A 14,191-nucleotide genomic window follows, 5' to 3' on the forward strand; every position below is an offset into this window, starting at 1 on the left:
TTAATTCCAGCTTGTGCTTCATCCAGCCCAGCGTTTCTCATGATGTACTCTGCATATAAGTTAAATAAGCAGGGTGACCATATACAGCCTTGACATACTCCTTTCCTATTTGGAGCCAGTCTGTTGTTCCATGTCCAGTTGTTTGCAGGTTGGGTGGTCTGGTAGTCCCATCTCTTTAAGAATTTTCCACAGTTTGTTGTGATCCACACAATCAAAGGCTTTGGCATAGTCAATAAAGCAGAAGTAGATGCTTTTCTGAAACTCTCTTGCTTCTTCTATGATCCAACGGATGTTGGCAATTTGATCTCTGGTTCCTCTGGCGTGTGTATCAGCCGGCTAGTGAGATGCACAAGTAAGGAACTGTGGTGGCCTGGGACTGAGACCTGGGTCCTGGTGCCCGGACAAGGGGGAAGAATTAACTACCGTGCACAAAGGTTGGTTAAAAATAAAATGGGATGATGAGGATATTAATCATAACTGGCTTCCATTTATATCCAATGCTGACCAGTGCCAGGTTGCAGCTCTCCTGCTGGGAAGTCTTGTATTTCCCCATTATTAAAGGAGAAAACACACACGAAAAAATAATAAAGGAGAAAACAGGCTCAGAGATTAGGGACCTTAGTAATATCTTATAGCCAAGACGTGGAAAAGCTGGAATTTGAGCCCAGGAGCATTTTACATTAATGCCATTCTTGCTCATCCCACTGCCTCCTGAAAAGCATCCTTTGTTGTCAGCCTCACAGCTCTCAGCTTGGGACCTGGTCCCCAGCAGGCATCCAGTAGCTGTTTATTGGCTACCTATTGACTGAGGAAGTGAAACAGACAGGCAACAACCAGCAGTGTAGAATGAAGAGAGGCACAGATTGGAGGCCAGAACCCAGACCAGAGTCCAAGGCTTGCCTTTTCCAGCCTAGAGTCTGGACCTGGCACATACCTCCCTGAGCCTCCATGTCCCCTTCTCAGAACTAACTATGATGGCTGACACTGAGTGCTTCCTCGTGTCCTACTTTATGCCTTACACACAGATTAGTCCCATTTTACAGATCAGTAAGTGAAGTATAGAGAAGTTAAGAAAGTTGCCCATCACAGCGTTGTAAATCAAGTATACTTAAAAAAGAAAAAACTTGCCCAAAGAGGGTCCTCACTCCCCCACTTCCGGAGAGGTTGTTGAGCTCCTCAGTCTCTCCCTCAGCCTCCTGGGACCATCAGCGCTAATTCTTTGAGACACCTCAGGTCAGTTAGTTGAGCTGCCAGAGGCTGAGGAGCTGATGGAGAACAGGACAGACACACAGTTCCTGTCCTTAGAGTCTGGTGAGGGCAACAGACAACCCAGCTGTTGGCATCTATGATGAGTGCTGTGGTGGGTGGGCAAGCTCAGGCCTTGGGAGCACAGAGGAGGTAGCATCTACCTCTGAGGAGCTCCTAGTTCAGCCTAGGAGCTAGTTCCCCTAGCACCTAGTTCAGCCCCAGGGGAGTCACAAAAGGCTTCTCAAAGGAGGTACCATTTAATCTGACTGAAAGGTGCATAAGCAACTTCCCTGGTGGTACAGTGGTTAGGAATCCACTTTCTAATGCAGAGGACACGAATTCTACCCTGGCCAAAGAGCTAAGATCCCATATACCTAAGGGCAACTAAGCCCATGCTCCACAACTAGAGAAAAAAAGCCCACGCCTTGCAACAAAGAACCAGCATAGCAAAAAAAGAGAGAGAGAGAAAGATGCATAAGGTATCTAGGAGGGGAAATGATGAAGCTGGGACCTGGAGCAGAGACACATTCGTACCTGAAAATAATTGACATGATCAGAGACTGTGCAGGTTAGAAATGATCTGTCTGGTTTCTGCCTGAATCGGCTTTTTCCTCCTAGACAGTGCCTCCTCACGGCAACATCTGTGGCTTCCCACTCTCCACGCCGCACTTAACCTTCCATATCTCCAAAGCGGAGGACTCCCTAATGTCATAATCCAGATTGGGGCAACAAAGGAATACAGGAGGGTTAGCAGTGAGACCTGGAGGAGGGCATGGCAACCCACTCCAATATTCTTGTCTGGAGAATCCCCATGGACAGAGGAGCCTGGTGGGCTACAGTCCATGGGGTCGTAAAGAATCAGACACGACTAAGCAATTAAGCACAGCAGTGAGAAAGTCCTTCATGCTGATGCCCACCCACCCCCATTCTTCCGGTCCCCGGGGTGGCAGCCAACTTGCTGATGTAGAAATTCTGCCCATGTGAACAAAGCTGTCAGCACAGGAAATTTCCTCCTGTCCTCCTGGCCATTCATGCTCACCTGGGTTGTCAGGTCTCCTGTGTGCTGGGACATTTAGCTGGGCACACCCCACTCCCCGCCTTCTGTAGCCAGCAGGCCAAAGTCACTCCAGCTTCAGCAAGAGATGAATCACCACTACTCCTGCCCTATTAGACCTGGGGCCACTTCCCACTCTCAGATGGCACTGCCCGCTCCCTGAAATATTTTCCAAACACTCATCTCACTTCCTCATTCTTGTACAGTGATACAAGTTTTGGATTCATAGCTGAGGTCCTTCTGTGCTTTCCCAGGACTTTCACTTTGGGTAAGTCATTTCCCTACTCTGACAGTTTCTCCGTCTGTACAACTGATATGACTCTCTCTAGTCTTTCTGCCAGCACTAAATATATACACATATATTGTTTTCTCCTCCATGTGTAAAACTGCCCCAAAGAGTGAGATTTCAATTTTTGGATCTGGATCCTGTGCCAGGAGGGAAAAGGAGTGGCCTTCCTACTGTGTAACTCACTCAGGCTCCCCACCCACCAGCCCCTCTGGCCTGGGAGCCTGCAGTCTCCAGAAACCATTTCTCTCTCCTTTGCCAATTCCAAAGCCAAGGGGCAAGCGTGTGTGCTAAGTCGCTTCAGTCATGTCCAACTTTTTGCAACACTATGGACTGTAGCCCACCAGGCTCCTCTGTCCATGGGATTCTCTAGGCAAAAATACTGGAGTGGGTTGCTCTGCCCTCCTCCAGGGGATCTTCTCAACCCAGGAATCAATCCTGCGTCTCTTATGTCTCCTACATTGGCAGGCAGATTATTTACCACTGGCGCCACCTGGGAAACCCAAATCTAAGGGGGAACTGTGTCTGAGTCAGTGTACTTGTTAGAGCTCCCCAGACAGATGTCACCTCCCTTGGGGCAGAACCACTGACTCAACAAGTTTTCATCAGACAGTTGTCTTGGAGGGACTCTGTATGTCCAAGACAAACCAAAAGATGAATGATTCATTATCTGCAAGAGATTTTATTGTCCTACTTGGTTAACTAATTTTTACGGAAAGTCTTAGAGGTTTAACTGTTAACAGTTTATTGTCATTGACAGGTTAAGTGGACCGAGAACCTGTGCTAAATGCTTTCTGAGGGTGATTCCATTATTATTTATTATTGTCCCTATTGCACAGATGAGGAAGCTGAGTCTGGTTGTGGTAGGACTAAGGTCCTATAGCTCGTTCAGAGTGGCGCCGGGACCATTTTACCAAGTTCAAGTTCTAAATCCAAGCTTTCATCTTCTGTGGTTGTTGGTATCACAGACCGGTCTTGCCTGGGCATGGTACCCAGGCCTCTCCTCCAGAGGTGTCATGGTTTGTGTTTTCTCAGTAACTGGACAGGGGAGGGGAGGAGGGGGGTCTTCTGACATATTTAGGCCAAGGATGGTAAACATCCTTCTAGGCACCGTGGGAAGATGTAGACCTTCCCGGTAAAGAACTGACTCAGCCTAAACACCAAGTGGGCCACTATTGAGAAATACTAAAACCTGACATCCCTACTACACACAATTGGCGTCCGTGATGAGCAACCAGCCTGTAAAGCCAAAGCCACCTTGCCTGTCCTTGCAAGCTGCCATGCAGGGTGGAAGCTGGATACGGCATGGCTCGTGTCCCCAGGGGCTGATGGTCTCCTAGATGCAGGGGAGCTGATAGAGGCAGCAGCACCCACCTCCCAAAAGGATTTTTGGGGTGGACAGTTATTGACTTTGGAAACAGGTAAACCAGGGGTTGAATCCCACCCAGCTCAGGCTCTCAGCTGACTGAGCTTTGTTCATTCTCCTCTTTTTTTTTTTTTTCCTTTTTTGTTCATTCTCCTCTTGAGTAAAACAGAGACGATGAAGCCTTCCTGAAGGCTGTTGTAAAGATGAGCGTTTAGCACAGGAGTCAGGCACATCATAGGTGATCTGAGTTCTGGGGAGGGCCCAGACTGACCCAGAAGACTTCAGAGCTTGGGTTCAGCCCTCCTAGGGGGTCAGATTAAAGGGCCTGTCAGACAGGATATAGCTTAAGCAAAGGTGGGCAACATCTATTCAGAAGCAAAGGATTTATATATTTGGGAGTGGAGAGAACACAGAAGCTGCAGAGTCTGGACTTAGGCCTGCTCCAGAGGCCAGGTTAGGAGGCTTTGGACTTTATCCGGTCTCCCTCCAGGCTGCATCCAGCAGGAGGTGTAGCTGACATCAGCAGCCAGAGGATTGGGCACTGAGGCCCGTCCCGAGAGGTCATCCACCTGCTGTTCACAAGTCGCGGTGACTTCTGGCTGAGAAGGTGGCCAATAGCTGCTTAGACTGATGGAGGCGTGTATTGGGGGAGGCGCTGACCGCTGGGCACCAGCCCTTTGCCTGGCAGCCAGGAAGCCTGAGATCTTAGGTGCCTTGGAGGCTGCCCAGAACGGTGTCCTGAAGGTCACCTGGTGCATTTAAGCTCCCCTCTCCAGGCAGGGTTGGCCTCCCTAGAGCTGCCTGCACTCCTCAGACTATATTTTAATAATAACAATAACAATGATACATTTTTGAAACACTGACTCCTTGCCTGGCACCAGACTAAGTGATTTTCGTGTGTTAACTCACTGACCTCTCGCTACAACCCAGGGGCCAGGGACTAGCATTATTTTCATTTCAGAAATGATGCTCGGAAAGGTTTAGTAATTTGCCGGAAGTCACACAGCTAGTAAATGGCTTCGGTCCAAGGTGTGGTTCCAGAATTTCACCGCCTCAAAAATAAATTAATTATTTAATTTAATAAACAAAAACACCACCTCAAAAACAACAACAACAACAACAGTTTTTTCCCCAGGTAGTGCCATGGTAAAGAAATCTGCCTGCCAATGCAGGAGACACAGGTTCAATCCCTGGGTCAGGAAGATCCATGCAGTAGGAAATGGCTATCCACTTCAGTATTCTTACCCAGAAAATTCCATGGACAAAGGATCCTGGCAGGCTACAGTCCATGGAGTCACAAACAGGTGGACTGAGAACGCCCACCGGCACACACGGAAGTTTATAAGACCCTCCCCAATCCAATCCCAGGGAAAGTCACTGTTAATAATTTACACACAAGCACATACAGTACATAATGAGGCAGTCCTTGCTTTCCAGTATAGTTAAATAACACCAGTCCCTCAATGAAAGTATTAGTCGCTCAGTTCAGTTCAGTTCAGTTCAGTTCAGTCGCTCAGTCGTGTCCGACTCTTTGCGACCCCATGAATCGCTCAGTCGTGTCCAACTCTTTGCGACCCCATGGACTGTAGCCTTCCAGGCTTCTCCATCCTTGAGAATTTCCAGGCAAGAATACTGGAGTGGGTGGCTATTTCCTTCTCCAGGGGAGCTTCCTGACCCAGGGATCAAACCGAGCTCTCCCGCATTGCAGGCAGACTGTTTACCGTCTGAGCCGTCAGGGAAGTCCTCAATAACACAGTTCAAATTTCATTTGCCATGTTACGTTACCTATGAGTAATCGCACCAAATATGAACTTTGCTACTACTTCTTCCATTCACCAATCACTGCAGAAATGACAGATGCACAACGGTGAGTGACCAATCACATCACTCCTTTCAAAGCCTGTTGTTGATTGGTCAGTTCAGTTCGGTTCAGCCGCTCAGTCGGATTCGACTCTCTGCGACCCCAAGGGCTGCGGCACAGCCAGGCCTCCCTGTCCATCACCAACTCCCGAAGTTTACTCAAACTCATGTCCATCGAGTCGCTGATTCTGATCTCATCCTCTGTCGTCCCCTTCTCCTCCCGCCGTCAATCTTTCCCAGCCTCAGGGTCTTTTCCAATGAGTCAGTTCTTCGCATCAGGTGGCCAAAGGATTGGAGTTTCAGCTTCAGCATCAGTTTTTCCAATGAATATTCAGGACTGATCTCGTTTAGGATTGGTCACCGTGCGTGTTGTTCGGTTCCTACACAGACAGCAAAGCATGTGGTTTGTGTTGCCTCCTGTCTCCTAGTGATAAACCCATGTGACATTTTACAAAAATGTGTAAGCAAAAGAATAGGAAATAGGTACCCAAAAGAAGAACTTGGGCAGCACACGGTGGAAGCGCAGGTAATAAATGCAGAGTGATAAGACTCAAAGTGCAATCTGAATTGAAGATAAATAGAATGAATTTTTAAATAGCTGGCAAGGACTTCTCTGGAGGTCCAGCAGTTAAGATTCAGAGCTTCCAATGTAGGGGGCATGAGTTCAATCCCTGATCCAGGATCTGGGATCCCATAAATCGTGTGACACAGCCCCCCCCCCCCCCCCCCCCCAAGAAAAAAAAAGCTGGCTCTGGGAATGTTGAACCTGCAGCTATTTCCTGTTCCAGAAGCTCTAACTATGCAGCCAGGGAAACTCAGTGAAGGCACATCATATGGACATACGAATGAAAGAGGTTCTGACAAAAAGGATGATGTTGTCCCAAGGAAATGATGCCAGCAAAAACACCACATTAAAGGAACTGCCAGATATAGTTCATAGCATTGAAAGTACAAAGGATAAAGTATTTTAAGTTGATCTGAACTTAGAAAGGAGTGTGATGATTCACCAATGTATAGAGAAGATGCTGGTTCTGTATCTTAAGCTACACAACTGGAAGGCAAGCACTGTTTAAATGACTCTTAATAATTTTCCCCAGATTTATTGAAGTAGAATTGACAGATAAAATTGTAATATAAAGTATACAACGTGATGATTTACTCTATGTGTACTTGGTGAAATGACTCCCACAAACAAGTTAATGATGCATCCATTACCTCATGTAGTTACCCTTTTTTTAGGGAGAGGATCTACTCTCTTAGCAGATTTCAGCTATACAACAATAAAGTATTGTCTAGTGCAGCCACCAGGCTATGTGTTAGAGCCTCAGAATCATTCATCTTATAACTGGAAGTTTGTACTCTTTTATCAACCTCTCCCTCTTTCCTCCATTCCCAAGCCCCTGGCAACCACCATTGCACACTCTGCTTCCATGAGTTCGCCTTTTTTCTTTTTTTTTCAAATTCCACATATAAGTGATATTGTGCAATATTTGTCTCTTCTTTCTGGCTTATTTTGCTTACCATATTTCAGTTTCATCCATGTTGTCACAAATAGCAGGATTTCCTTCTTTTTAAAGACTGAATAATACTCCATTGTATATACATCCATACCATATTTCCTTTATCCATTCGTCTATTGGTTGTTTCCAAATGTCGACTCGTGAATAGTGTGGCAATGAAAACGGGAGTGCAGATGTCTTCTTGAGATAGGACTTTCTTCCTTTGGATGTATCCCCAGACGTGGGATTGCTGGGTCATCCTTGATACATTTTTACAATGAAAGAAAACACTTGAATTATCAATGTTTTAATATAAATTATACTAGCAATTTAATAAGTATTAAATGTATTATTATTAGTTTCACTACTTTTTCACTTGTCTCTACATTTATAACAGACCATCAAGAGGATTTTTTTTTTAATCTTTATTTCATGTCTATGATGCATGTGTGAGTGCTAAGTCACCTTATTCGTGTCCAACTCTTTGTGATCCTATGGACTGTAGCCCGCCAGGCTCCTCTGTCCATGGGATTCTCCAGACAAGAGTACTGGAGTGGGTTGCCATGCCCTCCTCCAGGAAATCGTCCCAACCCAGGGATCAAACCCGTGTCTCCTGTGGCCCCTGCATCATCAAGAGGTTTTAATGCTTTAACAACACCTTTGAAAGGTCACTGAACAATCATAATTTTTCCCATTATTCAGTTTTCTCTGCACAATTTCAGCTTAATGGTCATTTTTACAGTCTCACAGTACAGTGGGAAGTGAGAACTATGTATGTGTATGCGTGTGTATGCACCATCACATTTGTATCTATCTGTATAATTTTAAAATGCAAGTGGACTATGTTGTCTTCAACATGCCTCTTTCTTCTTACCATATATTTTGCATCGGGTCTTAAGTTGCAGCACGCAGAATCTTTTGTTGTGGTGCCTGGATTCTCTAGTAGCACACAGGCTTAGTTGCGTGTGGGATGTCAGTTCCTCAACCAGGAACCAAACCTACGTTCCCAGCAATGGAAGGGCATAGTCTTAACAACTGAACCACCAGGGAAGTCCCCACACATTTTTACAATTGAGGTAAGATGCACAGAATACACATTTAACCATTTAAAGTCCAAGTCAGTGGCATTTACTGTGTTCACAATGTTGTATGACCACCACCTCCCTCTAGTTTCAAAATATTTCTATTACCCCAGAAAAGCACCCTGTGTCTTTTGAATAATCACTCCACATTCCCCTCTCCATACCCTGGTAACTACTAATTTGCTTTCTGACACCACGCATTTGTCTATTCTGGACATATTCTGTGAAAGCAATCATACAATAGGTGACCTTTTGTGTTTGACTTCTTAGGATGCTTTTGAGGTTTATCCGAGTTGTACCAGGTATCAATGTGTCTGTTGTTCCTTCTTACGGCTAGACAATATTCCATTGTATGAATATACCCCAATTTACCATTCATCTGTTGAAGGACATTTGAATTGTTTCCACCTTTTGGCTATTATGAATAATGCTGCTATTAACATTCATGTACAAGTTTCTGTGTGGACATACGTTTTGTTTTGTTTTTCCAGTATAAACCTGGGAGTGGTGTTGCTGGGTCATAATCTAATTCTATGTTTGGACTTCATAAAAATGTAAAACTTTTGTGTATCAAAGGACACTATCAAGAATGTGATCATTGATTCATTTTGAGTTAATTTTTGTAGATGGAGTGAGACAGAGGTTCAACTTCATTCTTTTGCCAGGGGCTATCCAGTTGTCCTAGCACCATTTGTTGAAGAAATTATTTTACCCCCATTGAATGGTCTTGACACCTTATCAAAAGTCATCTGGGCATAGATATTTGAGTTTGTTTCTGGGCTCTCAATTCTGGTCCATTGGTCTATATGTCTATCCAATGCCAGTGCCACAGTGTTTTGATTACTGTAACTTTGTAGTATGTTTTGAAATCAACATGCATTTTTCACGTAACCTGGTCTCATTCCTTTTGGTGGCTGCATAGTGTCCCATTGTATGGATAAATCAAAACAAATTGAATCAGCCTCCAACTGATAGACATTGAATTGTCCTGTTTTTTTCTCACACACAATACTGCAATAATCATCCAGATTTATGTATATGTATGAACATCCCTGTAAGATAAACATCTAGAAGACGGAGTGTTTAAGTCAAAGAATAATATAAGTCACTAATATTAAGTTGCCCTCCAGAAGTTATATCAGTGACTTTTAGTGCATCATTGTATTGACTTGGTGGATCTCAATCTTATTATTCTCTGCCTGAGACACAGAAAATAGTGTTTCATTGTAATTCGCATTTTGTCAGTTATGACAAGGTTCAGCATCTCTTCAAGTTTACATGCTGTTTTCTTTTTGTGTGTGAATTTATATGTTTTGCCCACTTTTTTTTCCTATTGAGATATTGGTCTTTTGTTATTGATTTATAAGAATCCTTTGCATATTAAGGCTCACACTCTATTAGAATGGTCTGGTTACTCATTTGTCTCCCTCATTCTGTGTGCACACCTGAAAGGAAAGAAAGATATCCTAATCCCCCTTGTATGCCTGGTGGCTAGCCTAGGGCATAGCACATAATGGAAGTTCAATAAATACTTGCTGAAGTGATAAAAGGTGTGCACCTGAGTTCCTGCACCAGACGTTGATAGTAAAAAGATGAACAAAGGAGAGTCCTGGTTCTGACGGAGCTCACAGTCTGGTTGGAGAGATAAACATTCATTCCCTCACTCAGTGGAAGTTTACTGAGCATCTTCCTCCGGGACCCATGCCTAATAATGTCCCAGGCAGCTGCTAGGATGAGAAAAATGCCAGGATTATGACTCAGGTGATCTGGCCCCCCCCCTGGAATCTGGGCTGGTCGGTGTCCCTCCCTGCTCATCACTATCCCCACCCATAAAATGTAAGCAACTGGATCAAATTCTCTCATTTCCCACTGAGCATCTCTTGTCTGTGCTTCATCGATTCTTTCTGGAAATAGTGAGTCAGTAGCCCAAGGGGCCATGGTGTCACTGCTCAGCCTCCCCTTGCTCTACAGTGGCAGTGAGTACAGGCTTTGAAGTCTGTGTCCTGGGTTCAAATTCCAGCTCTGCTACCTGCTAGCTGTGGCCTTGGGTCTGCTACTTCGCCTCTTGATGGCACCTTTCTCATGGGATTAAAAGTGATGGACCCTGAAAAGTGCTGGGCAGGCAGCCTGGCATAGAAAAAGTGTGCAGTAAACAAAAGGCTATGGTCTTTACGCTACGGCCAGTCATCAGGGCTGTAGAGGAGTTGTCCAGGGAAGACTTGCTTCCTGGAAGATGAGAGATGAGGCACATGGCGAGTTGGAGGTGGATGTGGCCTGGGAAAGGCAGCCCCAGAGCCTTCCTGGTGCCTCTGAATGAGGCAATGGTGAGCGCTCCCAGGTGTCTGTGAATGAGCCCCTGTGGAGACGCCTAGGTCAGCCCAGTCAGTGGGAGAACTCTGGTCTGGGAGGCCAGCAGTCGCACCTCAGGGTGGGCCTGGACCAGCACACTCCCCACCGATGGTCTCCTCTATGAAGTGAGACCACACTCCCCTCTGAGACACAAAGTTGTCCTCTGTCCTAATGTAGCATATGACTTACTGTCCAGGGCCAGCTAGCCAGACATCTAGACAGGACTGGCTCTGCATAGCCCCTGCTGGTGGCCTCAGGGACAGCAAGCACCCATTTCCCACAGGGCAACGCCTTGCAGGGATTCCCAGATGGCTCAGTGGTCAAGAACCCACCTACCAATGCAGGAGATGCAAGAGACCTGTGTTCGATCCCTGAGTCAGGAAGATCCCCTGGAGGAGGAAATGGCAACGCACTCCAATATTCTTGCCGGGAAAATTCCACGGACAGAGGAGCCTTGCGAGCTTCAGTTCAGGGGTTGCAAAGAGTCGGACATGCAACATGCAAGCAGCATGCAACGCCTTGACACCTGGCAGTGTTGCTGGTGAGGGCAGCCACGTGGCCACCTGTGCCCTTCCCACCCTCGGCTCAGACCCCCAGTGGCTTTCTCTTCCCTTCAAGTTCCTAGAAACTGTCCCCATGACACCCACGGGCTCAAAGGAAAGAGACGTGCAAGTACTCAAGGGCAAACACTCTTATTTGCACAAGCAGTCACAACCACACACGGATTTACCCACGTTCAAGGTCACATTAAAACTTTCAGGGACCCTATTCACTTCTACTTCATGGGCCCCTTTCTCCATTAAAAAAAAATAACAAAGGAGAACTCCCTGGTGGTCCAGTGGTTCGGACTCCGTGATCTCACTGCCAAGAGCCCTGGTTCAATCCCTGGTCAGGGAACTAAAACCCTGCAAGCCACACAGCTTGGCCAAAAAAAAAATATATATATATATACTTTATAACTCTGTTGGTATAAAGAACAAATATCATCCAAGCTAGATTCATTATTATACTTTCATTATTATGTTATATTCCCTTGTGTGTGTGTGTGTGCTAAGTCGCCTCAGTCATGTACAACTCGTTGCAACCCCATAGACTGTAGCCCCCCAGGCTCCTCTGTCTGTGGGATTCTCCAGGCAAGAATACTGGAGTGGGTTGCCATGCCCTCCTCCAGGGGATCTTCCAACCCAGGGATTGAATGCATGTCTCATGTCTCCTGCATTGGCAGGCAGGTTCTTTACCACTAGCAACACTTGTGTTCTTATTTTTTGTGTGTGTGTGTGTTCTTATTTTAAAATAAATTAAAATGAAAACATTTTCACAGGCCCTTCAAACTATCGCAGGCCCTCAGCACTAAGCCTCCTGAGATCTGATGAAGTCAGTCCCGTTGACATAGGTCATATTGTATGAATTCAATGTGTATTCATAAAGTGCCCACTCTATTATTAACATTGGTCATTTACAGTCACCTTTTATGTGCCAGGCATTCAGTGAAGGGCTTTCCATGAACTACCTTATTTTTATTTATTTTACGGTTAGGGAAACTGACATTGAGAGAGGTGAAGTGACTTGCCCCGAGTCACACAACCAAGGTGTGCATGCCCCCAAAGCCTGTGTCCTAACCTTCTCCCCCGGTGTCTGCCTGATGCCCAATCCCAGGCGGGTGTCAAAGGTCTGGCAGGACAGACCTGCCGCACAAAGGGTGCAGTATGATACTCACTCCTGTGCCCGCAGGCTCACCCGGACACACACACACCAGTCGCTGCCCTGGCAGTCCCCCGCAGTGGAAGCCGGATCCTGGTTTCCAGCCCCAGCCCTGAGGTAGCATGAGTGGTTAAGCGTGTCCTCATTCTGCATAGGCTCTCCCCGCCTCCACGGAGCCACGCGGCCGAGACCACCCCCAGCCCCAAGGTACCACCTTTCCTGAGAGCTGGCAGTGAGAGTGAAGGGCCAAGACTGGCAGAGGAGAGGAAAGGGCCACAAGCTGGGATCTTAAACTGTGGGCATCCCGTGATTCGAACCCTCACCCCACCTGCCGGAGCCCCATTTACGTGTTTGTTGTTTTTCAGTTGCTGGGTTGTGTCCCACTCTTTGTGACCCCGTGGACTGCAGCACACCAGGCTCCCCCGTCCTTCAGAATCTCCCGGAGTTTGCTCAGATTCATGTCCATTGAGTCGGTGATGCCATCCAACCGTCTCGTCCTCTGTTGCCCCCTTCTCCTCCCGCCTTCCATCTTTCCCAGCATCAGGGTCTTTTCCAGTGAGTCAGTTCTTTGCATCAGGTGGCCAAGGTATTGGAGCTTCAGCATCAGTCCTTCCAGTGAATATTCAGGGTTGACTTCCTTTAGGATTGACAGGTTTTTGTTGCTATGTTATCATTCTTACAAATTTCCTTGCCTTTTTTGTTTTGTTTGTAAATTTTATTTATTCTTGGCTGCACCCGGTCTTTGTTGCTGTACTCGGGCTTTCTCTAGCTGTGGCAAGTGGGGGTTACTCACTGTGCTGTGAGGGCTTCTCACCGCGGTGGCTCCTCATTGCAGAGCACCGGCTTTAGGCACAGGCTTCAGTAGTTGTGGCACACGAGTCTTTTTACTCCGAGGCATGTGAAATCGTCCCAGATCAGGGATCGAACCCGTGTCCCCTGTATTGGCAGCCAGATTCTAATCTACTCGGCCACCCGGGAAGTGCCTTGCTTGGCTATTAAGGGGCGGGCGGGTGGCGGTTTGAGGATAGCACCTGCTTTCCAGGGCTGTTGAAAGGGTCTGATGCCATCAGTATAGTCCTCATCGCAGTGCCTGGTGCCGAGTGAGCAGATTAGAACTGGTTGTATTAATATTATCCCTACCTCTGTGATCGCGCGATGATGCAGGCGTGATTTGGGGCAGAGGAGGTGTAGCCAGCACTGGGCTCACACCAGGCCGTGCGCCTCCCGTCCTCGGCTGAGGGACTTGAAGCAGGCCGGCACTTTGCCCCAGACACAGGGTGGAATGTCCCTCCTCAGATAATAATCGCGCTGCCCTTTGTTGCTCCAAGCTCTGGTTGTTAGCCGCAGGAAATAAATCAGAGGGTGAACTGACTGACTTCCCAGACCCTGGAAACTCCCAGCTCGCCCCCACGGGCCTTTGCACCGCCTGGCAGCCGTTCCCTTCCTCTGGGACTGGGCTTGGAGGCCGCGTCCTCCCAGGAGCTCGCCGGAACTCCTGCCGCGGGGGCCGTGCCCCCGGCGCCCTCTAGTGTCGGGTTGTATTAGTTTCCCGGGGGCCTGTACCAAAGTACCACTCGCCGGGTGGTTTTAAAGAGAAATCTTTTCTCTCGCTGTTCCGGAGGCTGGAAGTCCAAATTCAAGGTGTTATTGGGGCCATGCTTTCTCTGTCGGCTCCAGAGGAGAATCCGGTCCATGCTTTTCTTAGTTTCTGTGCTGTCAGGAGACCTCGGTGTTCCTTGGCTCGTA

The 14,191-nt window shown here is 47.1% G+C and overlaps 1 protein-coding gene across 9 annotated transcripts in view; it reads left to right on the plus strand.

Moving 5' to 3' along the window:
- The window catches only part of KYAT1 (kynurenine aminotransferase 1), a 32,575-nt gene that overhangs the window by 1,476 nt on the left and 16,908 nt on the right, over positions 1-14,191 (plus strand). For 2 of the 9 annotated variants that reach the window (XM_061154461.1, XM_061154462.1), the window contains exon 1: positions 2,508-2,570. The exons of 5 other annotated variants lie outside the window; for them this stretch is intronic. The gene's annotated coding sequence lies outside the window, so the exon portion shown is untranslated. Of the gene's footprint in view, positions 1-2,507; positions 2,571-14,191 lie in introns of those variants that run through there. 2 more of the 9 variants (XM_061154467.1, XM_061154468.1) reach the window with 2 other exon arrangements.

This window comes from Dama dama, chromosome 11 (assembly GCF_033118175.1).
Source record: "Dama dama isolate Ldn47 chromosome 11, ASM3311817v1, whole genome shotgun sequence".
Taxonomy (NCBI): domain Eukaryota; kingdom Metazoa; phylum Chordata; class Mammalia; order Artiodactyla; family Cervidae; genus Dama; species Dama dama.